Below are 27,280 nucleotides of genomic sequence, written 5' to 3'. Positions count from 1 at the left end.
TAAGTTGCAAAGCCTCAACCCTAATGAGGTCACGGCTAACATCAAGAGTTCTTGGCAGTTCTGAGTACTCAAGTCTTCTGATAATACGTCAGCATCTTTCCCATTATGCTCACAGTGCTATGGGTTGTATTTGGCTTCTGGTCCACTATGAGTAGCTCACCTTTTTTCTTTGTGATTCTATATAACCCATAGCATTGTATGGTATAAAGAACACTGGACTTAGGAGTTATAATACCTGGGTACTGAAATTGGACTGGGAATTTTTTGTTATTTAACTTTGAACACTTCCCTTTACTTGTAAGAACTCAGTTTATCTCACCTTTAAAATAGATATTCTATATATAAAGAACCCTCAAAACTCAATAATAAGAAAACAACCCAATTTAAAAATGGGCAAAAGATTTGAACAGATACATCACTAAAGAAGACATGTGGATGGCAAGTAAGCCCCTGAAAAGATGTTTAACATCATAGTTATTAGGGTAATGCAAATTGAAACCACAGTGAACAACTACCACACATCTACTAGAATGTCTAAATTAAGGCTGACCATACCAAGTGTTGGCAAGGATGTGGACCAACTGGAAAGATTACAAAGGGGCAGGAAAAAACTTTTGAAGGTGATTTTGGAGGTCCATTATCTTGATTGTAGTGATGGTTTTATGGGGGTATATATATATAAAAAAACTTACCAAACTGTACCTTTTAAATATGTAGTTTGTAGTATATCAATTCTACTTCAATACAGCTGTTAAAAAAAAGTCTGTTTTTCAGTACATTGTGCAATTCAATTAGCATCAGTGTTTTTGAAAGTATTATACGTATTATTCATCTTCCATTTGAGTAGGGCATTTTCTCTCTCTCTAAATATTAATGTTGGAACAGTGCTTTAGAATCCCTTGAGATAGTCCACTGGCCTATGATCAGGGCTGTTCCAGTAATCATAATTTATTAATTGAAGCTCTCTATGTAGAGGATTTTAGCAAATCTGAGAGGCAGTGTTAAGAGGTCGAGAGCAAGAAATCTGTAGGGTGACCTCTGTTTTAAAAATGTGTGCATGGGACGGAAGGGGCTGCCCTGTAGCGTGGGCGTTTTCCTGCCGCCTGCCTTTCAGAGGTGGCCTGTCCTGAAGTTTGTCCTCTGATGATATTGAGGGTCTGAGGCCTGGAGAACTCTGATGCTGCTGTCTTCAAATACCAGTTTTTTCACCCACACAGGACGGAGTTAGTTGCGTTATACACTTCAGATCACTCTTTTTGGGCAACATGCTGACATTCTCTCTTGATCTTTATTTATCCCACTTATTTGGGACTTTCTCCTAATTGTCGAATGGCTTTGAAGAGCACCTTACTTGAAAAACACTCTCAGAGTTTTTTCTAACCTCAGGAGCATCCTCCACATTCTCCCTTCCTGGCTCTGAGCACACTCTTGTTAGGAATCTTGCCAGTGCTGTTAATGGAAGGGCTTTGAGTCTGTTGGACCCTCCATTTATAGTGGTGACCTTGGTCCTGACTCTTAACGTCTCTGGGCTCTGGACAACGTTTCGCTGTCCATACAACCGTAAGAGCACAGTCCATCTTAGGGAGGTGGCTGTGAGGATTAAATGAGGTAATGCAGTGTGTCCATCATCTAAGAGGTACTCACCAGCACACAGCTCTACTGTACCCATGAGTCAGGACAGGAGGGGCAGAAAAAGAGCATCTGGTATTGTGTCTAGACTGCTATTTGAAGAGAGCCTGAAGCTGGGCTCATGATACAAAACATCCATGATTTGAACAAGACTTATGGCCAGGAGCCCAGGGACCTGACATTGATTTTGCTGACCATTTCTCATCACTGTATTGAGCCTGCTCTTAACAATCTCTGGTGTCACCCCTGAGACTTGGCCAGCTCCCAACATGCTTTTGACATCTACCCCTGAGATGACCTCATGAAAAGGTGAGGATGAGCCCAGAGCAGAAACCTGGGAGCTTACTCCCGCCGTGGGTGCTATTTCCTTAACACCGTCAGCCTGGAGGCATGAAGGAGTAACAGTTAGATCTGTGTCCTGCCTCTCAGCTTCATTTGGCGTCGCAGCTCTCCTCTCCGGCAGAATCTGGAAGAGGCTGATGAGCTGGTATCTCAGGACACGATGGAAGAGCTCAAAACATGCAAATTGGTTATGGGGCATAAATAGTCTCTGCTGAGCTCACCCTGGCCGGCTCTGCAGGCTCCGGGGCCCATTCACTAGGGCAGTCGGGGTGGCAGGAGGCAGGGCGGGAGCGCCAGGCAGCTTGGAGCTCCTCACCTCCATTGGACGTGTGTGCCTCTCTTCTGCAGCGGCAGGACGCTCGCTCCCCGCCCGGCCAGCCGCACCTGCAGCCTGGGCCGCACCCCCACCCGCACCCTCCCCGCACCCCCTCCGCCGGGCTTGGCAGCAGGTGCTTTCTCTCCAGAGATCGCTTCGCATTAACTTTCCCATCTGACACAATAATGGAGAGAAAATGAAGAGATCCCATTAGCGGCCGGCTGGCTGGCAGGCTGGCTGGAGGGCTGGCGAGCGCAGGGTCCGGGCGCCAGAGCCGAGCGCAGGGAGCCTGTATTTTTAGCCAGATGCCGTGTAACTTGCTGGCGCTCCCCGCGCCGCCGAGCAGATAACGGGGGAGGGGGAGCAGGGAGCCGGGCTCGGATTTCAGCGCGGGCGCCGGACGATGGCAGCGAGACAGGGCAGGTCCGGTCCAGACCCTGCGGTGAGTGGACGACTGCTCGCGGCCGCTCGGCCGGGCGCTGGGTGCGCGCTGGGCCGCCTGCGGGGTCGGGGCCGCGGCGCCCTGGCTGCGGGCTGCGGTGACCGCGGGCTCGGCGCGCCAACTTTCCCCGGGCGGGTGCGCGGACGCGCGCCCGCGGCCCTTCTGCTGCTTCACGCCGGGCGCTGAGGCTTCTAGCAGGATCCAGAGGAAAATTCCTTTGGCCTGGAGGCTGCGGGCGTGAAAGGGCTGGTGCCGGGAGGCGGCCCGACCGTGGCCGGCCGGGGAGGCGGCACACGCGGGAGCGCGGAGCGGCCGCGGAGGTGCCCCGGACCGAGGCCGAGTCCCCCGCACCCCGGGAAGAGAGTCCCGCCGAACGGATTCTGCTGTGGGGGGCGCCTGGCTGCCCCTCGCGGGGACCCATCCGGACCCGCGGGGATGCCACGGCCTTGGCCTTGGCCGTGAAGAGGCAGCCTCGCCTGATCCCTAAACCTTAGAAAACGAGCGCCCAGAGGTCCATAGGCAGCAGAAAATGAATGGGGAAGAGAGGAGGGCAAACCTGTTGTGAGCCAGGAAGCCTGTGCTTTGCCTGTACCTTGTCATCCTTACAGACCCACAGCGAGCTGTGTGTTATCCCAATTTTAGCAATGGGGAAATTGAGGTTTGGGAACTTGTAGGAGGCACAGCATCAAGTGGCAGAGCAGGGATTCACGCCAGGTCTTCCCAACATCAGGGTCCACTCCTGCTTCTCACACAGCACGGCATCACACAGCCTCTAAGGCTGGCGCAGTAAGAGCGCAAGGAACGGGCAAGCTTTTCCCCAAGGCCTGTTGTTGTGTTGGGAAGTTATAAGAGAACTCAGACTGCTGCTCACACCTCCTGTTTCCTCATCCTTGTTTCATTTGTTCATTTTATCTTTGCCAATGGTAGTCTGATTGTGGCGCCTGGAGACAGCTTGTAAAGCTTTAACATTGCAACTTTCTGGGAAGAAAAATGAAAGAAACCTAATGAAAACACACACTGTGGCCCAGGGTTCACTTCTGTGTCTCTGTAGTCATTGGGATAAACGCAGGGTGTGCGTGCTGGCTGGAGCTGACTGTTCTTTCTGCTGGGCCTGAGGTGGGCTGGAGGAATACCCGGGCGCTGAGTTTGAAGGAACTCTCAGATGTGGAGGGCAGCCCCCTAGACAAGCAGACAGCTCCATGTCTAGAAGGTGCCTGCTGTGGGCAGTCTTCTGGATGTGCTGCAGCAGCGGCAGGAGAGGTTCTGGAATCTCTTCCTGGGAGTTCTGACAATGGCTTTGCTAAAGAAACTACCTTCTGCCCACACAAACCCCCTTGGGAAAGAGAGCTTACCTTATCGCTGTTTACAGAAACTGATAATAGCTCAGTTTCCATTTATCTTTTTAGATATGAATTTTGCACTAAAAGACCTTGAGAAAGTAATTCACGATTTGTCCTGGGGAAAACTTAGGCTGTCTCAGGCCCCAGAGAAGATGTGAAGAGGCCTGAAACTAAACTTTGCCTGGCCTCTGGTGTTTTTGAAGCCTTGTCTGTTCCTGTGTTACCAGCACGCTGACATTTAACAGCGAGCTTCCAGCCTCTCTCTCCCAGGATACTGGAGCCCCCTCGGCTACTTATCTCTTGCTATATTCGTATTTCCCTACTCAGGAAGTGCAAGTTTAATAATAGCCTGGGTGTCTCAGGTAACCAAGGGCTCACCTCCCTTTTCTGAGCAGCCCTGAGGAGAACTTGAGTCCCAGGAGGCATTCCATTCCCTTCCTTTCCCCTCCACTTACTTCGTCCTGAAGTGAGGGCTGAAGTGGGCACAGCATCTGGGTGCAGGCGGAAGCCTCCCTCTAGCCAGGGCTGAACTTGAGAGGAATCTTAACGGGCACTAGTAAATGATTGGCTCATGAGGCAGTATAGCACAGGGGTTAGAGAAAGACCCTGGAGGTAGACTACTCAGATTCACATCCTGGCCAAGCCACGTATTAGCTGTGTGCCTTTGGACAAGTTACTTAACTTCTCTGTGACTCATTCACCTCATCCGTGCAAAGGAGACAATAAAAGTACCTGCCTCATGGGATTATTGAGAGGAGCAAATGAATTGATTTATGTAGAACGCTTAAAACACAGTAAGAGCTTTATAAAGATAAACTTATTTTGTTATGAAAGGAAGTTCAGGGACAGCACACGGATTAACCAGAAGGGACGTGGGCTAGGGACACAACAAAATGGAGACAACCCCTCCTCCCCTCAGTGCAGGCACGAGCAATCTTCTCAGGGGTAAAATTAGATTGAAATGAAGCTCAAGATGAGGAAGGGGCAAAGACACAAGTGGGCAGCCTTGGTGGGTCTTCCGAGGGGTGACAGCTTGGTGGTGATCCGGGGTTTAGGGCCATTGTGGACTGATTTTTCTGGACACAGGAGCAGCCTCCTTTAGGTCCTCTAGTCTCCTCTCACAGGGGAAACCTCGCTGAGGCTGCCCACAGGGACGAGTGGGACTCCAGTTTATCACAGCGCAGAGAGAGTCCGCTTAGTATTTTGTCGTTGTTGTTCCTGTTGTCTTGATTAGCATTTCCTCAGATAAATATTCTAAGTGGAACATACTGGATTCTTTTGATTCTTTCTGTCCTATTGGATTACACGGACTGTTCCTAGATGCACAAGAAGTTGCACCAAGGACAGGTCATTGGATTGGAGGTAACTGAATTAGATAGCTGGGCAGTATGGGCTCGGAAGAACAAGGTGTTAAGAATGAGTCTCATATTCTGATGAGGGCCATTGTGTGTACTTAAATATTCCCTGGCACCTAGGAGGTGCTCGATGAACGTTCATGGAATCAATGGGTGCATGCATGTGTGCACGAATGACCCTTTTATAACTCAGGCACTTTGTTTTTCCAATCATGAGGGCAGAGACCTGTATTCTGATTTTTTATTCTCTCTCTCTTTGCTCTAGCAGGATCCTGGACTTGAAATAGGACCTCAGTAAATATCTTGTAGAATTAAACCGAGTGATGCACAGCGAGAGTGACACCATTATCTATCATTCACTGTAAGATCCTGTCTATGTCCTGACTACTCTATGCCTAGAGAACACCAGAAAGAAAACAAAAAAGCCTTAGCAGTTGAACTTCACCTCTAACTATCTAGGTGATCTTAGCCAGTCACTTTATTTTTACCGTGAGTTTTATCGTCAGCAAAAGGAAGGGCTAGGACTAGATAATTCCTTTCTGGAGGCCTGTTTTGGTCTTAACACAGCGCTCAGGGTCAGAGCCAGTACCTGCCCTGCACCCTTTCTCTGCCATGGATTAACTGTTTGATTGGCAAAGGTGTGTGGCCCCTCCCATCCCCTACTACCTGTCAGGGCTGTCTGGACACCCTCTGGTTTGAAATTGCTGAGAATACACCTCGGGGTCCAGGGCAGTGGAAAGGCAAAGGTGTTAGTCAGGGAGTCCTGGGCCAAATCCCTGAGTGTTAACTAACTAACTGCAGAACTTGGGCAAGTTATTAACAGCTCCAAACCTCTGTTTCGTCCCCTCTAAAATATGGGTAACAATTATCCCTGCCTCACCAGTTGTGATCAGGATGTGAAGAGATCATGTTGGTGATACACTGCCCAGTGACTGGTGTTGGTATTATAACTTCATTATTATGTCATACAAACTGCAGGAACTATTTATCCTTCCCCAGCACGGTCTAGATTGGGTTTCCCTTACCCTCTTTTTATCTGCTTGTCTGTCTAAGTATTATCCTTCGCTTCCTAGATTCAGTGCTTCGAACAGTCAAATAGTGTCATTAGTTGACATTGCATCCATTTTTACAGCCATTTGCTGGTTGTCATCCCAAATCCTATTATTGTGCTGCAGAAGATAGTTTGGGTAGGTGGGAGATATACCTCTCTCTCATTATTGGGGAATAATATAGTATTTTTCTTAATACAGTCGTCTCCCTTTATTCATGATTTCGCTTTCCATGGTTTCAGTTACCTGCGGTCAACCACAATAAGAAAATATTAAATGGAAAATTCCAGAAATAAACAAGTCATAAGTTTTAAATTGCCTGCCTTCTGAGTAGCATGATGAAATCCCCCCCCTTCCCTCTCCACCCCTGCCTGGGACGGTATGTCACAATGCCTCCGTCATTCCCCTCCCTTCATCTCATCACCTAGGCGTTGTGTCATCTCACGTCCTCACAAGAAGAAGGGTGGGTACAGTGCAATCGGATATTCTGAGAGAGAGAAAGGCCACACTTGCATAACTTTTATTACAGTATATTGTTATAATTGTTCTATTTTATTAGTCGTTACTGTTGCTAACTCTTACTGTGCCTAATTTATCAATTTAAACTTTATCATAGGTCTGTATATATAGAAAAAGCATAGTATAGATAGGGTTCGGTACTGTTTGCAGTTTCAGGCATCTACTGGGGTCTTGGAACGTGGCCCTGGCAGATGAGGAGGGACTACCCGTAATTGAATCCAGACAGACTTTCTGCATCAGCAGGCACAAACAAACTTTTCTCAGAGGGACTAAACTTTAAGTCTGATTTCTCTGGGAATCCCGCTTATGAGGAACCAACAGATTGGTCCTCTTTTTCTGAAATATTTCCTCCACCACAGGTGCTTTGCTGAGGAACCTGGGGACATTAGGTGCCCTATGTTTGAGGCCAAAGGAGGTCTTGGCCTAGCAGACACTTCATGCTTTGAAGGATTCAAAAGAGATAGAAGATTTGGTCCCAGCCCCAAGAAGCAAACAACTTGCCCGGCGAGACAAGACGTGCATAAATCAAATAACTAGAGAAAGATGTATTTAAAATGCATTTTAAAAATTCAGCTCCTGTTCCTAGATTTAAAGGTGGTAAATACTGAGTATCCAAGGACAGCGTCATAGAGGAAGTGGGGGCTGAGCAGACCTCAAAGAAAGGCGAGGTGGGAATTAGCAAACGAGAGTGGCCAAGGGCTGCTGGATCCCGGGAAGTCAGTGTGTGGGCCTGGAGGCACATGGAGTGTAGGAATGCCATGGGGGTGGAGAGAGAGAAGAGGAGGGGGCCCTTCTGCCATGCTGGGGGCAGTCAGGTCCGTGTGTGCGTGTGTCGTGAACAGATAGAGCTTGGGTCTGAGCTTTTATAGCAGGGGGCCTGTGTGGGGCCTCTGGGGAGTAGGTGAGGGGTGGCAGGACATCAGGATTTAGGAAGATCAGCAAGGCAGCTGGAGTGTTGCTGGGAGGCAGGCAAAAGCAGCAGCTCTTCCAGAGCAGCACTGGAGGCCTGCGGTGGCGAGCCAGGAGGGACGGGGCAGCACTGGAGAGTGAAGGGCTGGACCACGGTGAAGGGAGTGTCTGTACGGCTGGAGGATCTTGCCTGCTGTGGATTAACTGTTAATTGGCAAGGGCATGCAGCCCCACTTTCGCATGGGATCAGGGTTTAATTGGAGAATACTGTTTGGGACTGTTGGCTGTCGATTTTGAGTCTTCCATGTTTAGGGATGGTCACCGTTAACATGTGTATTAGTTCCCTGTGGTGGCTGTAACAAATTGCCACAGATTTGGTGGCTTAAAACAACTCATCTGGATGCAGGGGTGCTCCTCTGAGCTGGCTCACCCCATTCCGATCGTGTGCTCTCCCACCACACTTGCCTGCATTCGTAGACTTTATTTTATTGTCCCCAGCTCTTACTCTCTCTGGCTGTCATTCATCTTCAATACAAACACGTGTTCCTGGTGGCAGGGCCTTGATGTGCGTGGTGTAGGTGACTGAGGAACAACCACCCAACTGACCTGCATTATTCCCATTCGAGAAGGCAGCTCACTGGGGCACCTGCGCTGTAAAGCTCACGTTAAGCTGGCAGTGGAGCAGGGAGGTTAAGCTCACAGATTTCAGAGCCAGACAGCCTGAGTTTGAGTCTGGCTATGCTTCTCACCTGCTGTGTGACCCTGTACAAGTCACTTCAGCTCTCTGTGCCTCGGTTCCCTTATCTGTAAAATAGGGACCACCATAGTACTTACCTCTTGTGGTTTTTTTAAACGAGGATTAAATGCATCTGTGTGTGTGTGTGTGTAAACATATATAATATGTAAAGTGTTGATAATAGTTCTTAGCACATAGTAAGTGCTATGTGCTGTTTACTTAAAAAACAATACCACAAAATAGCACCAAAGGGCATGTGTTTGGTTCCTGTGGTGCCTGCATCTGTGGCTCACTGGGGCCAGGGCCTGTGTGACATAGGCTTCTCAGTAAGAAGACAGTGGGCCCTTGGAAACGTGGCAACAGTAAGACACCAGGCTGTGCTGAGCATTCACCTCTCAGTGGGGTCCCTCTCAATGAGGTCCTACACAAGAATACTTGCTCATAAAAATACTAGAAGGAAGGGAGGCTGGGCTTGAAGGCAGCCTGACGTTACGGACTGGCCAGGGGCTCCAGGCCCATACCGCACCTGGGTACCAAAACAGAAGGGTGCAATGGATGCCACCACGACCTTGCCCCTTTGTGCAGCCCTGGGCTGGAATGGGACTCTTGTTACCACTTGGCACACTCACAGCCTGCTCTTTCTCCTCACAGGCTGACGCTGCTACCAGCTTTCTAAGGGCAGCAAGATCAGGTAACTTGGACAAAGCTTTGGATCACCTGCGGAATGGGGTAGACATTAACACCTGTAACCAGGTAAGTGGGATGGGGACAGGCATGTGGTCTTAGAAGAGTGGCTCTTGCCTGCTGCCATTTCCTGAGAGCTTTAATTTGCCTCTGTTAACTTTTTCCTGGTGGCCTCAAAAATCCCCAAGGGCTTCCGCCTGCTGAAGGCCCTAACCTTGGTGTTCACATCCCTGCCGTGGTCCAGGGCCCCACAGAGAAGGGCTGATGTCTAAACAGTGTGTGCCGAGCCTGGGCTCCATCCCCTGCGGCCTCTTCCCTTAGAAGTTGCCATTGGTCCCCGCTGTGGTCTTAGAATATGTGGCCTTTGAAAGTAGGCAGGAGGAAGGGCCTTTGAAGGATGCTGTGTCAGTGGTGACATTAAATCTCCTTTGTCCACCAGCAGCCTTTGTGGGTTCTCTGCTGGGCTGAAGAGGAAATAGCGATGAGGACTCGCTCTGTCAGGGTGTGGACGAAGGCGAGTCTGGCTCAGGCTGAGAACCAACGTGGCTTAAACCGCTTCTCTGGAGGTGCCTGGTTTTAAGTGACAGGGGCTTGGTTTCAGGAGGGGGTGGTCAGGAAACTTAATGTGTTCAGGACAGATTGGAGGGCAGAGTCAGATTTGGGGCCAAAGATGTAGGAATTGACTGAATAGAGAGGAAATCATCCCTAGAAAGAGAATGGGGGTGTGGCTGGGGCTTGTGGATTGGATGACTTTTGTTTTGGTTTGTTGTATGTCTTTGCCAGCCATTTAAGGTGTTCGGGCACACAGGCTAATTCAGTTTCTAATTTAGAATAAATTTACCAATTGTGACCTTTTTTAAACCATCTTAACCATTAAAAAATGTTTTTAATTGTGGTAAAATGCACATAACATAGAATTTACCATCTTAATCATTTTTAACTGTACAGTTCTGTGACATTAAGTACATTCATATTGTGGTACAGCAATCACTACCATCCGTCTCCTGAACCCTTTTCATCTTGCACAACTGAAACTCTGCACCCATTAAGCAATAACTCCCCATTCCTGCCTCCCGCCAGCCCCTGGCAACCATTCTACTTTCTGTCTCTATGAATTTGACTACTCTAGGTACCTCATATAAGTGGAATCATACAGTATTTGTCCTTCTGTGACTGGCTTATTTCACTTAGTGTCCTCAGGGTTTGTCCATGTTGCAGTGCACTGGATGACTTTTGCAAGCCAGCAGGGGCAAATTCCTGGAATGCAGGTTAACTTCTCTACCAGCCTCTGTCCCCCTGTCCCCTCAGCCTCTCTTCCCTGCCCTGCACCCCCAAGTAAAATGCAGAATACCACTTGCTCTCTCCTGGGGCCCAGACTCCGTTTGGATTCAGTTGGTGTTCTGTGGTATAAATTCACAGCTAAAAGATCAGAGAGGATGGAGCAGGTGGCGTGTGATAAGAAACAGAAGGAGGTGTGTGATATAAAGCAGAAGCCATGGCAGTGAAGTTCAGAGGGGAAATCAAGCTATGGACTGGACTTGAGTACCAAACTGGATGAGGAAGAGCAAGCGCTCCTCCTCTTCTTACATCCCTGCGCCCAGATTTACCAACACACACATATCAATGGGTTTAAGGATGTTTGCAGCGATTCTGACCATACAGAGCTAAAGGTTGGCCTTTGGATAATAGCAGATGGAAGCTCCGAACTCATTTCTTTCTTGGGGAGAGGCTATAGGAGCAAAGTATGGGGAGCAGAGTGAGTCTGGGATCAGAGTGGCTCAGTAGAGGGGGCTCAGGGACCGTGTCAACACCACCCCCCAGAAACAGCTGTAGGAGCTGTGGTCGTGTTGTCCCCAGCCCCCCGCCAGTGAGGGGCTGCATTCCCAGGCGGGGCGGGCGCGGAGAGATGCAGGTCTGAGCTTCCTTTGTTCAGGCCGTGGCTGCAGAAACCCAGAGAAGCGTTCCTCCGCAGTGCAGCTCCGGCTAAGGAACGTGAACCCTCAGAGGCCGTCCAGGGGTTAAGACGCCAGCTCTCAAAGGAATCCACTTAGCAGAAATGGGGACAACTGAACGTTCATAAGCCTTGAGCCAGGGCTCATTTTCAGTGTGAAATTGGAAGATTTTGATGACACCCGGGGAATGGCTTTGTCCTGACTGGTCTCCTGTCGGTGAGGCCCTGGATGTGACTGGCTTGTCCCTCCACCGTCTCTCCTCAGAGCACCTCCTCGGTTCATGTTGGCTGCAGAGCAGCAGGCACGGAGGCGTTATTTGCACTTTATTGACACCATTTCCCATCGGCTCAGCACCAGTGACAGGGAGGCTCTAGCCTCAGACTGGAGACTGCGGTCCTGGCTACGACCTGCCTCTTTCTTTCAAAGAGGAATATGCTGCCAGCCAGGAAATGAATGTCAGAAGGGAGTAAAAGGGAGGATTTGCTCTGGTGTGAAGCCCGTCGCTGCTGGTTTATCCCCGGGGCTCCTTCACCCCGATCTTGGGCCCTGTTAGTCTGTGTCTTGTGCTCTAGGACTGCCCAGGGGCAGGGAGGTGCAGACCTCATCCTGGTTTATAGGGCGGCTTGGCCTCTGCTCTTGAGTGGAGGGTCGGGTAATGGGGGAGGACTCTGGAAGCTGAACTTCCGCCCTCATTAAACACATTAGTGTGCCCATCGGGACAATGCTGCTGCTTTGCAATGGCACAGGGCCAGACTCGTAATGGAACTGGAGCTTTCTTCTCTTTAAAACATGCCTTTATTGTTTTGAGATGATAAAAACAGGCTCTTGTCCTGGGGTCATGGCTCGAGAGTGTGTTTTGGCTTGAAACCTTTGAGCTGGTGGACGGTGAGAGCAGTCCTACAGCCAATGCTGACCCTTATATAAGTAACACACTTTCCAATAGCGTGTTTTATGGAAAGAAAACGGACTGCTTGCCATAATAGGAAGTAATTACTCTAAGTAGTACGAAAAGAGAAACTCTGGGCTTATATAAGAGACATCTGAATTTTCAGGGTAGTTTCCTCATTGTGTAGACTGTCTACTAATTTTTATCGTCATCTCATTATTATACTTATAGAAAGGATGAAATTCACACATAAGGACACACACACACACACGCATGCACCCATATCTCTATGAATGCCTGATTCTTTCATTTATTCAAGAGCTGTTCAAGCTTTAGACCCATGTAGCCAGGGTCCTCTTGTACGTCTCCACATGTACATGGAGTGCTAGGCCTTAGGGATTTGATAGTACAAAAAAAAGTCCTAGTCCTCATCCTTTCTGGACTGTAGTCTACTGGTAGTGAGAGCTCTTAGTCAAATGATCACATAAATAGATATGCAAACCAAGCTATGTTAGGATTATATGAGAATATATAGGAGAGACTTGACCTAAAGTTGAAGGTCAAGAAGGCTACCATGAGGAAGAGATAGTTAAGTTAAGGGATGAGTAGGGTTAATGAGTTGAAGGAAGAGAAGAACATTCCAGTGATGGAGAATGGGCTGTGCAAAGTCCCTGAGGCAGGGAAGAGCACGGAGGGTTTATGGAAGGCCAGAATGGCTGCAGGGCAGAGAGCAAGTGGGACCAGATGAGGCTGGAGAGGTGAAGTTGGGATCGTGCTGGACCTTACAGGCAGGGGCGATAGTCACAACAGTCAACAACTAGGGCAATGTGCCCCAGGGCCGGAGCAGTGTGTGTGCATGCACGTGTGTGCACCTTGTGTGCGTGAGGGTGTGTTTCCCTGCTGCGCCATATGTTAACCTTGTATTTGCTGGTTGAGGGGAAGGATCTGGGGGAGGTGACAGAGTGGCCAGAGCAGCAGGGGTGCTGAGGCAGTAGCTATTGACCGAGAGGAATGGAGGCATTTCAGCATTTAACGACCTGTACAGCCGTATCAGCGTGTCCTGGTAGACTATCCACTCTGCTTACAGAAGCCGTGTTAAGGATTTTGAGTTTTATCCTAAGAGCAGAAGGAAGCGAACCACCGACGCAAGCTCAGGAGTGATGTGATAGGAGCTGTGCTCTAAAGGGTCACTCTGGCTACTGTGTGGGAGACAGATGGATGGGCCCAGGTGTGGATGGGGAGCCAGTTATGAGACTATTGCAATAGTCCAGGAGAGAAATGTCGGTAGCTTGGAGAAGGGTTGTGGCTGTGGAGATGGAACAAAGTGAACAGGCCTGGGTGATGAATTGTGTAGGGGAGGGCAGGGAAGGAGGCTTTGAGAATGAGCCTCTGGTGTCTGGCTTATGCAGGGGTGGAGAGTGGCGCCATTCACTAGACAAGGAATGCTGGGAGCAGACTTAGTGTGTGGAAATGGGGTGAGGAGGCAATAATAGAGCTGTGTGGAGATCCTGTGAAGGAGTCTTTGAGGACTCTAAGTGAAGAGATATAGTAAGCAATTGGATATTTGAGCCTGGAACTCAGATAAGAGGTCCAACCCAAAGGTAGATATCTGGAAGTCATTCAGCAGTCCAGGAAGTCAAATGCTGGTGTTGGCCGATGAAAACTGGGATGGAAGGCATGTTGAATATAATACCACCAGTGTCTTTGTGGGGGTCAGTCCACATGTATTTATTAAACACCTACTTGGTGCCAGGTACTATTCTAGGCACTGAACAAGACAGACAAAATAGACAAAGTCTGTGCTCTGGTGACATTTATATGCAGGTAAAGAAGACAATAACCAAGAAAATGAACAAATATGCAATGTCTCCTCCTACCACAAAGGAGAAACGTATTTTAGATGGGGCAGTTAAGGAAGGCCTCTCTAAGGAGATGACTTTTGAGAGACCCAAAAGAAGTAGGAGTGAACCATGTGGTTTCTGGGGAAGAGCACTGCTGGAAGAGGGGGAAACAGGTGCAAAGGCCGTGGTGGGCAGGAGTAAGCTTGGTTTGTTTGGGGAATAGCAAGGACAGTGTAGCTGCAGTGGAATGATGGAAGGGAAAAGTGGGACATGGAGGTGGGAGGAATTGCCAGGGCCAAATCTTGAATGGCTTGTGGGCCATGGTGTGGACCTTTTACTCCAAGGGTGGTGGGAAGCTGTTGGAAGGTATCCCACAAGAGATGCTCAATCTGATTCAGGTTTTTAAACAACCACTCTGGGTGCTGTGTGGAGAATTGATCTGGGGCACAGGGACAGAAGCAGGGAGACTGGTCAGGAGGCTGAGGCCATGGACCAGGTAGACCCCCGTGTGGCTCTGAATAAGGGATAGACAGTGGAGGTGGTGAAGCCAAAGGACTTGCTTCCCCAGGCTTGCAGTGTGGTCGCCCAGCACATAGGACCCAAGGGCATGGAGGGGCCAGGGGCCCTTTACTCAGCCTGGCACAGTGTCATTTTTCCTACTGCAGCAGCCACGTGGTGATGGGCTGATTGGTTCACATGTCAGCTCAAAAGCCATCGTGAAGACACAGTGATCCTCAGAGCCTGAGGTAATCTCTCCCTACAATTGAGCAGTCCCTCTCTTATAGCCCAGTTGTGTCCTACCGTATAGCATGGTAATGTGGAGTGCGTCTTATGTGTCCTGTAGACCCTAAGCCACCTGAGGGCGAAGTCTATGACTGCTTATTCCTCACAGCACAAATGGCTACATAACTGTGCACTTACCAATATCAGCTTCATATGTTCCAATTCCAGAATTATTGCTAGATTACTTAAGCAAATCAAACTATTTTATTATAGAGGCCATGGCAATGAAAAAATAACTGTCTGGGATGAACTAATTGACTCTACACATTTACCAGTTAGCCAAATAAGAAGAAAACAAGAGGAGAGCCGTCAGAGCCTCTGTTCTCCTGAATTCCTAGAATTGGTGAGTCAACACAGGTGCTCCACTGGGAACCAGGAGCTGTAACTCCGGGGCAAAAAACCTCACTATTTTAGGTTTCTGTTCTATTCTTATTACGCTAACAAACACTGGCTCACTTGGCCTTCCTGATAGGAAAGTTACTTGAGACCTCAGAAGAACATTTGACACCAAAAAGAGAAGCCTTGTTGTCTACAGTGCTGGCATAAGGCAAAGAGTTAGAAAAGAGGTCTTCTGGAGCATCCCAGGCCCGCCCCCCATCCTCTTAGCCTGTCTTATTTCTCTCCATTCTACTTATTACTGCCTGACTTAGTAAAATGTAGGCACCTCAAAGGAAGAGGACTTGGTTTTATTCGGTGCTCCTTGTCAGGATTCTGCCTGCACGTAAATTCAGTCAGTAGATGTCTGCTATAACCACTGATGACTAAAGCTCTTGTATTTGACACTCAGCCCGTGTAGGAACTCCATCTAAGTGCTGTCACTGTTAAGAGCATTGTGAATAGTCATTCTTAGGATAGTGACTCTCCTGCGTGGTGATAGTTCAGAGTCTGGTTCCCGCCCCACTTGTCAAGTATGTGGCAATATTGGCTGCAGTCTCCAGAAGCTCAACCATCTGAACAATCACAAAAACATGAGAGATTTCCAATGCCAAAAGAGCCAGCAAAAGCACGTGAAACCATGCTAGTTCCATTGATGCTCTCTAAATTTCCACATGGACATTCCACATGTACCCCATCACTGTTGGGTACTTGTTTATCTTGAAGGTAAAGGGTTTTTGGCATTTCAAATAAATGAAACACCTGTACTCTGCCACAGAGTAATCTTTTCTACAGACACCAAATGCAAAGTCTTTTGATCAGGATTTGTTGGGCTCTGGTGTTTGGGGTAATTGCTGCTTTTTCAAATTATAGAATCTTTGAGCTTAGAGAAGGTAATGGCATTCAACTCGCTCACCCTATAGCTCAGAAAGCTGAGGTCTAGAGGTTGTTTCCGAACATCTTCTGAGCTTTATGACTTTGGATTTGGTGAGATGGGCTTAAGAAGACCACCTGAACTTTCTCTGCTCAGTTATTTATTCCACAAACATATATTAAGCACTTACAATGACCCAAGCAGCTTGCTGGAGACTAAATTCATTCATCTCCTGCTTTCAAAGAACTCAGAGGCAGATAAAGAAGTCCAGCTTGTAAATAGAGGGTTACAAATTCAGTGTTATAAGTGCCACCCAGAACGAGCACAGAGGATGTTTTCATTCATTTATTCCTTCATTCAACAAATATTTATTGAGCTGCTCTAATATGCATCATGCTGCCTACTCAAAGGTGAGTAAGTCCCCGTGCCTGCTTTCCCATTGCTTCTAGTCTCGAGGTAGTGGCTAAAATGCCGATGAGTCAGAGAAAGGCTTTGAAGGATGAGTAGGAGTTTGCTAAGAAGAGAATTGGGAAAAGAGAATCGCAGTGAGAAGGAACAGAGTGTGCAAAGGCAGGAGTGATGAAGGGCATGGAACAGCAGGGGATCAGTGAGGTTGGGGTAAATGAAATGAAGGAGGGTGAGGATAGTGGTCAGTCAGGCTAAGGAGGTTATATTGAGATCAGGGTAGATATAGAGCCTGTTACTGTTCTCTGTCATTTTCTTTTTCTTAGGAACTATTGCCAGGCATAGAAATGGCATTCAACTACATAGTCCCCGAATCCTACCTGCACCCCCAAACTCATTCAGAAAGACTTCCTAATATGATAATATGGCAATATTAAGCCTTCTTAAAACTTGCTGCCTTGTTGCAGCTCTGGAATAGTGATAATAGAGAGAGAAGAATATTTTACTGCAGCCCCCACTGAGAAAGTGGCGCTCTGTGGTGTGCAGAGAAGTAAACGAGAGAAGCCACTAGATGCCCCTAGGCCTGGTACCACGGATTCTTCTGAAGTTCTGGTTCCTATTAGAAAAGGTATTAGTGAAAAAGATGGAACTTGAAAACCTCCATCCCCTGAATTATTTTAAATAGATAAATTGCTTTTGCATCTCAGCAGAAATAAGCTATTTTATGTTCATCTTGCTAATCATAATGACTAATCTATAGTTTTAAAGTAAGTGGATTACTTATCATGAGTCAGAGTGACCCACGGGGTTCAGTAATCAGAGATCCAGTTCTGCGGTGTCTCTGTTTTCTCAGGCCCTTCTCCAGGCCTGGCCACTTCTAATGCCTTCATCACCCCTGGGAGGTGGATAGAGCACGTGGTGGACAAGGGAGGTTGCCAAGACGTGGAGGCAGAGGCAAAGAGCCTTCCTCAACCAGAGCCGGGCTGTCCCAGCTCCCAGCCTGCGTCTCTGCACTGCACTCCACAGAGGGACTCGAGACTGTGCAGCAGGGCCTGCTGCTCCTCTGGGCGACCTCCCCTGTCCTGGTTTCCTTTTCCTTTTCCCTTCCTTCTCGGTTAAGGAGGAGTTAACTGACAGTCCAATTACATTAAAATGTCTATTTGTAGCAACAACAGGGACATCTCTGGATTCCAGGGACCAAGAAATGGGTGAGTAGCATCATCAGGAATGATCTGGAATATATTGCAAGGAAAGTATACCCTCCAACCTCCACTTTATGGTTTGATTGCTGTGAATTTACAATATGAAGACTAGCTGTGATATTCTCAGTCTTGAGAATGTAAGGAAAAAAAGATAGCTTTGTGTGTGTGTCAGGTTGCATGAATATGCATTCAATTCTGCAAACGCCTGTGGAGCTCACACTGTGTGCCAGGTGTGATGCTAGGACCTAAGATACAAAAGTGAGGAAAACATAGGACCTCAAAAGTCCTCTTTGAGAGACAGACACAGAGCAGATAAATGCAATTCCATCTGATAAGGGCCCTCATAGAGTCATCGAGTGCCATGGGAACACGGTGGAGAGAGCAATTCACTTTTAGGGGACTGGAATAGGGTATGGTGTGGTGATGAGAGACGGACAGGGAAAGTCACAGAGAAAAATGACATTCGTCCTGGGCCTTGAAAGAAGATTCGCCTCTCTGGTTATTAGAGGAAATGCTAAACACTATTCCCATTCTTTCTGATTGGAATAGACTATGCATGTGAATTTGCCTGGGGTTATTTACATGTGATTGTGAATTCTTTGATAGAAACGTTTTTGACAACTGCATCCCTGATTTTAGTTGTTTCATGATTTTTAATTTAACGCAAAATTAATGCATGGCAGTTGTTTAAAAATTCACACTATACAGAAATATGTAAAGTCTTCTGTGAGAGCCCCCCTACGCCCCCACCCCCCAAATCACTGTGAACAGTTTGCTGTGAATCTTGCCATACCTTTTTCTATGCATCTCTACATGTGTATCTTAATTGTTTTCTGAGAGCCGTTGCATTGTTTTATTCCGGAATTGTGGAATTAAGAGGAAGCTAGGAGCTAGAGCAGTTCTATCATTTTGAAGTTACATAGATTGAGGCCCCGGGGGATGAAGTGACACATCAGGAGGACAGTTCAGATGCCTCAACTCCTAATCCACTGTTCTTTCCTCTAAACCCACTGCCCTGCTTCTCAAGGTCTGGCTCTTTTATCTTTTTAAAGGCATACCAAGATCTCGGACATGGAAGCTCTTTCTAGTCCATAGGAGATATTCTTAGCCGCTGGGCTGGATTTCAGAATCCCATTCTCTCATTAACCTGAGCTCACCTCCCTCCTCCAATCTCCCGAGGGCCTTCAGCCCCACAGCTGCTCTGCTGCTGAGCCTGGGGACTCCTCTGAGCTGGAGGCTGTGCAGGTTTTGTACAGAGTGGAGAGAAGGTGATCTGGGGTGGATTCATCTCTTTGCAGAGCTCTCAAATAGTGTGGGTTTCATTTTTCTTTTTTTAAAGATCATGAAAAGCGTTAGAGTGTTTTTCCTCCTCATGAATATCTAGTAAACAATGAATCTTAAGAACTACCTGGGTCGGAGAGCTAAATTTAGATCATACTAAAGCAAACGAGGGAAGGTACTTAGAGCCGGTCTGTTCCTTTCCGTCTGCGCCACCTCTCTCTGAGCTAGCGCTTTCCTCTCGGTTTCTGCTCTTGTTCTCCCTTCCCCGCCCCTGGACAGGAGACAGGCTGGCAAAGGAGATGAAGTGCGCTTTTCCTCAGGGTCATGGCGATTCCTTCAGCTCTGTCTGGCTTGTGATTCATTAGATTCCAGGAGCACATCTTTTTAGCAGACCTCTCCCACCAAGCAGTCTGTGGGGAGCCATGCAATATCGGGGTCAGAAAGAGGCTGCAGGTGGGATGGCCCTGCGGAACATGATGCCTGTCTTCCGGAAGAGGCTGCCCCCTCAGCTGGTTCCCACATAGGGCTGAGGGCTGCTCTCCTGTCGAGGTTTGATGGCACTCTGGGTTTCCATTCTGGAATCATCTCAGAACTCTGGTAAAGCTTGCACCTCTTGGGTCCTTTAGAAATAGGAGGGATGCGTGTGCTCACTCCTCAGACTGGCTCTGAGTCCTTGGACGTGCAGGAGCCTGAACGGGCCATCCGTCCTCTACCACCAGAGGCAGAGCCCAGAGTCACCCGCAGCTCTGCCTCCGCTCCTCCAGCTGCCTCCTCTACACTTCTACCACTATTCCTTCCTACCCCCACTTTCTTTTTAAAATTTTAAATAGTTTTGAACCTATAAAAAAGTTGCAAGAACAGTACAAAGAATTCCCACATTTGCCTCACCCAGATTCTCTATTACCATTTTACTGCATTTGTTCTTATCTGTCATCTATTTATCTATCATTAAACTATATATGACAGAATTCCCCATCACCCCTAAACATCCCATTGTGCACCACTGAACGGTAAGGACACTTTCCCACATAACCACCTTATAAGCCTCCTAATTAGGAAATAACACTGATGTGACAACCATCCACAAACCCCTTAAAATTTGCCAACTGTCCCCCAATGACAAATTGTTTTCTCTCTCTCCCTCCTTTCCCCCCTTCCCCACTCCTTCCCTCTCTTGCTGCCATCCCCCAACCCCCCCTTCTCTCTCCCTCTCTCTTTCTCTGTTCCAGGAGTCTATCCAGAACACACTTTGCATCTAGTTGTCGTGACTCAGTCTCTTTCAATCTGGAATACTTCCTCCATCTTTGCCTATCTCGCATATTTTTGACAGTCTTCCATTCTGTAGTTTGAATCTCAACAGAGTCTGCTGATGTTCCCTTATGACCAGACTAAGGCAGTGCATTCTTGGCAGGAATACCATCGAAATTATGCTCCCTTTCCATCCCTGGTAATGTTAACCTGGATCACCTGGTGAAGTTGGTGTCTGCCAGGTTTTTCTACTGTAAAATCATCGATTTTTCCCTTTGTAGTTGATCAGTATTTTGTTGGGGGTGGGGAGATATTCCAACGTAATGCCAATATCCTGTTCCTCATCAAACTTCCAGCCACCAGCCTTGGCATACATTGATGATGTCTGCCTGTATCAGCCACCACTATGATGATTCCAAAGAGTGATTCTCCATCTCCATAATTTCTTCTGCATTTAGTAGCTGGCATTCTACTGAAGGATAGGCTTTTCCTCCTCCCCCATTGATTTACTTTTTTCATTATTTATTTATACCTGTTCAGACTCATGGGTTCCTATTTTATTCGATGGGTTGTAGTCTGATACACTCATGATTTATTTTGAGGTTCAGACCTACGTTAGGCCAATAGGAGCTCTTTTGATAAGCTGGCTTCTTTGTTCTTTGACATGTCCTTACGTTCTTTGAGCATTTCCTTACTTTCTGGCACAAGTTATCCCAGGGTCATTTTGTGCTGTCTCTGCCCCAACCCTGGATCGGCCCTTTTTCCAAGGATCCTGGTGCCTTTTAGTGGAGGATGGTATTTAGACACCAAAATCTGGTCACTTGATGTGCCCATTGCTACTGGTTAGTGTGTGTGTGTGTGTGTGTGTATACACTTCTATAACTATTTCTATATCTCTCTATATATATGTATTTAAAATCCATGAGGGGCTGGCCTGGGGGCATAGTGGTTAAGTTTGTGTGCTCTGCTTCGGCCGCCAGGGGTTCGTGGGTTTGGATCCTAGGCACAGACCTACACACAGCTCATCAAGCCCATAGTGGCAGCATCCCACATACAAAATAGAGGAAGATTGGCACAGATGTTAGCTCAGTGACAATCTTCCTCAAGCAAAAAGAGGAAGATTGGCAAAAGATGTTAGCTGAGGGCCAATCTTCCTCATCAAAAAAAAAAAAAGATAATAAAAAAATAAATGAATAAAATCCATGAGCTCATGCCAATACTTCCAATTCTAGTCCAATGCCACAGGGTTCTCTCTAGCCTTTCCTCTTTCCAGGTTTTTGAATCGCTTCCAACAGGGAGAAACCTGCCTCCCATTGATTCACATCATCCTCAGCATATTTATTTATTTGCTCGAGGTAACAATCTCCCAACCACTCCAGTAGCCCCCTCCTCCTTCTCATACACCAGACATACTGCTGCCAACACCTCTGCAGGCACCCTGCTGGTTCACTACCCTGCATCCTCAGATGCCAACATCTCCAAGCTGGGAGGGGAGGGAAGGGCAATGGTAGAGAAGGGAAGATGCGAAAACTCCCATTCACTTTTGATTTCATTTCTGTTTTGGCTGAAAATTTAATGCAGGCAATTTGAGGAAAGGAATCAAGATTTACATTGTTCTTATAATCTTTTGCTAGCAGCTTAATTCATTCCCTCATCTCCTCAGCCCATAGTGACAGTCACTCCTTCCCTCCTTCCCCATCATCTCTTCTTTGTTCCTTGTCCACTCTGCCTTGGGTTTCCATGGTCTTTGCCTTTCTTTCTTCCCTTCCTCTTTCTCTTCAATTTCAGGATTTGGAGTAGGAATGGCCACCATTTCAATCCTTTTTTTCTCTCCATAAGCCCTGTTTAAATTCTTATTTCATACTCTATTTCAGGGCTGCAGACCTGCAAATATATAATGTCAATGGTCTTGCTCCACAAATAGGGCCCAATAATAGAGCAAAGCTAGAGGTCACAAATGAACAGGCTGCTTGTTACTTGGGGAACTAAACTTCCGTCTCATAGAGTATAGTACCTTCTCTGGACAGATATCATAAACTAATAGAGAATCCAGATTGAGTAGGAAAGTGGGCTATTAAACATAAAAACCTAAGTGGAGACCCTCTATGTGTACATCCTTGTCCTTGTTTGGGGCGAGATCTTCTGACTGGTTCTTTACTAGCTGTGTGGGTAAAGTGGCGTGTTGCATGAGGCAAAGTTACCTAGAAGTCCCTCTCCCCCACCTCTCTTGTTGTTTACTCTGGGGTCCTCAGACTTATCGGCTTTCTCTGCCACTGCTCTTGGCTTATTCTTCCTAGGACTCCAGTCCTTTCCTTCCCCATGAAGACTTCCCCTGGCTGGTGCTCTGTTGCCTCTGGGCCTGGCTAGATGGCAACCAACAAATCTAATAAGCTGAACCAATAACATGGTACTAGGTGTTTATGAATGAAAAGGTCATGCTTTCTAGATACTACATTAGCACGTTACCTTAAGTCCTCTGGAAATACATTGCTTAGTTCAAAGAAGGTGGATAGGGAACTGAAACAATGAGTTTCAGGGGACGTGGGGTGGGAGGGGCAGGTGGACCTCAAGGTCCTCAGGACACAGCTTGAGGCTGCCTGCTCCACGGGAGAAGGGGCCAGCCATGTTTGTGGGTAAAATAAACAGCTGTGAGAAAAGGAATGGGGAATGGAAGGGTTGTGTGTGTGCACAATAGTGTAAGCATCAGCTGTTGAGATGTTCTTGGAATTTTCAAAGAGAGAGAGGACCTCAGGACACCATGGCCTTTCTCTTTCAAACTGTCCTTTGCTCTGGACAGGATAAGAGTTAAATTTCCTATGACATGTCTACTGTATTTGTACATTTGGAAATCAATTAGTGCAATTGGGGCAATCAGAGATGCTAAACAGAGGAATCATTTACTGAGAATAAATGTCTGGAATTGTGTATTTTGCCATTGGAATTTCTCACAGTTGGTACAAGAAAATACTCCAAATTAAATCATTCAGGCTGAATGTGGCTTTTTTCTTTTTCTTAAAAATGTTAAGAGAAACACAGCCTGGCTAAGATCTCCTCCCCCTGCCATTGGACAGATTGCTTCCCAGAAGAATCCTCTAAATTGACATTATACCTGAAAAAGAGCAAAGGCAGATGAAAAACTCCAGGTGTGTGTGCTTGGCATGAATACTATTGCCAAAAAACAGCCTAAGAAGGTTGTTTACTCTAGTAGAACCATGTGGAACGAGATCATATGGGGCCAGGTGGCCTTGGAGGCTCAGTACAGGGATATGTAGGATGTAAAATGCTTCAAAGAACATTGCTCCCACCCTAACAACAAGAAGAGGCTGGATAATCTACAAAGTTGTAATTTTTCTTGAGCCCGTCAGAGGGCTGAGGTAGCAAGGCAACCAAGTTAACTGAATTCCAAAGAGGAACAAGCCCCTCCAAGGAGAGGGTCACCGTTTCAGCTTTGGCAGAGTACAGGAGAAAGAGGCAGCTACCATACAAGCCAAAATCTTAACAAATTCTTAGAGGCCAGTGTGGGCCAGTGTGTCTGGAACCAGCTTTTCTCCACAGGCCTCACGAGAAATACTGGGTAAGTCAGAAGAACAGAGAGAGGCTGCCTCAGTGGCACAAGAGTGCAGGAGGTGCCTGGTGGCTGTGGAGGCAAGGGTGAGGAAAGAAACAGACAAAGCCTGGCCTGCTTCCCTGGACTCTTCCCTCATGTGAAGCAAAGACAAACCCTCTCACCTTCAGACCATAGGAAAAATCCATTCTTCCTGGGGAGGAATAGAAGCAAGCTGCCCCTGCCCCTGGGGAGGGGTAGAAAACATTCCTGCCCCAGGACATGGGCAGAGACCCAGTGATGCTGTAGGAAAGGTGGAGGCAGAACCCTCCATTGCTGGGGGAAGGCAGGAAACTGTCTTGGGCCAGGATCGTACACCAATAACAAGCTGGAGGAGGAGCAAGAAACTCCCATCCAAGACCAAGTAGAGAGACAAGGCAGATTTTACTGCCACAGAGAAGAGGGGAAGGAATGCTTTTAAAAAATCCCACTTTTGAGGTCCAGGAACACAGCCTGCCTAAGACTGAAGCTGAACTAGGACAGAAGAGAACTTCCATGCTCCCACCTTATAACAAGGAAGAGCATATTACTGCTGGGAGATGGGCAAAAGCATGGAGAAAGACCTCATTTGAGGCATGGGCATGCAGGGATGGCTGAAAGCCAAGGGGAGATCAGGAACACAGAAAAACCGTCTGGCACCCCAACTCCTACTCTAAGCTGAAGGTAACAACAGCCTACCTCTAGAGGAAGTTGAAGGCTGTGGTGCACTCAAGACAACAAAATCCCAGCTAGGTCAACTCCTGACTAGATTGACTCAGCCCTTACCCCATGCTAACAACTTCACAGGAGAAGAGGCATGTCCATTTCCAGGCAGAAATACCATTTACTTCAGTCTTTACTGCTCTTCTACACATAGTATCTGGCATTCAATTAAAAACTACAGCACACACGCAAAAGCAAGAAAAAACAGACGACTGTCAAGAGACAAAGCAATCAACAGAACCACACTCAGAGATGACCTGGATGTTGGAATTATCATAATGACTATGACTAATATGTTAAAATAACTATGATTAGTATGTTAAAGGATCCAGTGGAAAAAATGGACAACATTCATGATCAGATGGGAAATTTCAGCAGAGGGATGGAAACTATAAGAAAGAGTCAAATGAAATGCGAGAAATAAAAAAAAAATGCCTTTTTGACGATGAGGAATTTCTTCAATAGGCTCATCAATGGACTGGACACAGCTGAGGAAAGAATCAAAGAACTTGTAGATCAGTCAGTAGAATGATCAAAATTGAAATAACAGAGAAAAAAGAGTGGGGAAAGAAAAACAGAAGACAGCAGCCAAGAGCTGTGGGCCAGTATCAGCTAGTCTAACATACACGTAATTGGAGACCCAGAAGGAGGTGTCTTTAGGAAGAGGAATCTGGCAAGCTAGTGTTTTCCCCTGAGAAGGGCATGTGGTTAAAAAGTGGCCACAAGCAGTTCTTGCTTTGTTCCCCAGCTTCTAATTTAGCTGAAGCATTTACTCTCATATTCCTCCACCTCCGTCTTGTTTATCTTCTACAACCAGTTATTTGGGGAAAGAAATGTGTGACTTTCCCCCCATAATTCTCCCCAGCAGTCTGTCTGCCACTCAGCATCAAGAGGAGTGCCTGTGAAGGTTAGATGGAGTAGCTGAGAAGACACAAGACAAGTTCAGCAGCCTGCCTTTCACTTTTAGCAAATAACTTCAACTTGACTTAACTAAAATAAAACACAGGCATCCTGGCTTTGAAGGGGTGGTAGATTGCAGTTCATCTCTGTCTGTAGTTACAGCTAAAAACAAAGAGCTCACAGAATTTGCACTCCTCCCCTATTCTTATCTGAGCAATAAAAAAATCAGCTTACAGAAAAAGAAAGTATCAAATATGGTATTTATCCATGAAACACTCTTGAAATACCAGAAGTGGTCTCCTGTATAGACTAGTTGTGCATTTAATAAAACAATTGTATGAGCTCCTTAGTGTATGTGTGCAGTAAATTAGTTTGCAGGCATTCAGTGACTTCAGCTGCTGGACGGCGACCAGCCATCCACCTGCTGAGGCCAATTGCTGGAGAAAACTTGCTGCTGTGGGTCTGGATGGTTGTGCATCCCTTGAATTCAGATGCTTCATGAAAGGAAGAGGAGGGCACTTGATGAGAATGGCTGTGAGCGTAGTTTCTAAAATTTTAGCCTGTGGGTTTAAAATTTAAACTCAGACGTGGCTTCTCATGTTGCCATTGTTAATGAACTTGTAACCCTGCTGTGTGCAGGCTGCCTTGAAAGGCTGCCTCCGTGAAGCTTCCTGACCCTCTCAACAGAGCAACTCCTTTCTCCTCTGTACTGCTTCTAGTCTTATACATACCATTTTTGGCATTTATTGCATGATTTTGCATTTATTTTTTATGCCTGTTTCCTCTACTAAACCGAGACCTTCAAGGATAAGGGTTTGTGTTGTATTTATCTTTAGCACAGCGCCAGGTGCAGAGTAGGTTCTCAGTAAATGTTTGCTGAATTGGGTTAAGTAAATGCTCGCAGCAGGTGGCTGCATACCTGCCATAGCCGTGCCAGCCGGCGCTTGCTTCTGTGGCTCTGACGAGGGCTCTGGATTCAGATCACTGCTGAAGAGACTTGGAAGTAACTTAGGGTGACCGTGTTGAACACAAACACACAAATTAAAATCAAGTGAGAAAAATGAAAAGTCATAAAAAGAGATCCTTGAGCCAGGATCTGGGGTGGAAGCTCAGGAAACTCTTAGAGATGCAGGTCTCCTCAGATGGCCCTTTTACGTTGAAGAGCGTCACCCTCCACTGCCAAGAGTGCAGCTGTGGGAGGGAGGCAGGTGACTCGAGGAGGGGAGCGGAGGGGCTTTCTATGGACCAGGGCACTGAGTAAAATCCTGGAGATCAGCTCCAGTGGTCATGAGCAGACCCATGTGGATGATTATTGTGAGTGACTGTTAGCTCTGAGCTGCCACGTAGTCAAAAAGGGGAAAATGTGCTTTCATCATCTGATAAAAAGAAACATACTCGTTCCGAGGGCGAAAAAACACCAAAACTCTTTTCCTGGGTAATCCAGGTTGTTTCTGTGCGTGGCTGTGCTCTAGAAAGGCTTTGTGACCTTAGCTAATCTCTTGACTCCTCTGGACCTTGATTTCTTCAGCATTCACCTTTCAACGCCAGCATTCTCTGGGCTGACAGTACGTCTAGAATCCTTCTGGAATGAGATCCTGGCACTGGCTCCAAAGAGCAGGGACAGCCACCCTGGAGCGTGAGGGGTACACAGGAGGTGTTTTCCTTCTAGCTTTGCCAGCTTCTCAGCTTCGAGGCGTTCGGGATCAGTGCTCATGGAAAGTGACAGTGCTGCCCAAGTACGAAAACTCCAGCAGTCAGCACCACGCGGCACTTGCTGCTGCCACAGCTGAGGCCCCCTCGACGAGCAGACTGCAGCAGCCGCTGAGATTCCCAGAGCCGCAAACACCACGCCAAATGCCCGAGTCATCACGGGGTGCCTGCGCCCAGCGCCGGAACCTTCCAGACC

The 27,280-nt window shown here is 47.3% G+C and overlaps 1 protein-coding gene across 2 annotated transcripts in view; it reads left to right on the top strand.

Moving 5' to 3' along the window:
* ANK1 (ankyrin 1) overlaps window positions 1-27,280 on the top strand; it is a 179,047-nt gene that overhangs the window by 71,660 nt on the left and 80,107 nt on the right. For both annotated transcript variants that reach the window (XM_087418573.1, XM_087418572.1), the window contains exon 2: window positions 9,289-9,390. The gene's annotated coding sequence lies outside the window, so the exon portion shown is untranslated. The remainder of the gene's footprint in view (window positions 1-9,288; window positions 9,391-27,280) is intronic.

Source organism: Ceratotherium simum, chromosome 28 (genome assembly GCF_057802395.1).
Source record: "Ceratotherium simum simum isolate JZ-2026a chromosome 28, ASM5780239v1, whole genome shotgun sequence".
In the NCBI taxonomy this organism is placed as follows: domain Eukaryota; kingdom Metazoa; phylum Chordata; class Mammalia; order Perissodactyla; family Rhinocerotidae; genus Ceratotherium; species Ceratotherium simum.
Note: the sequence above shows the minus strand (reverse complement) of the source record. Positions and strands in the feature narration are given on the sequence as shown.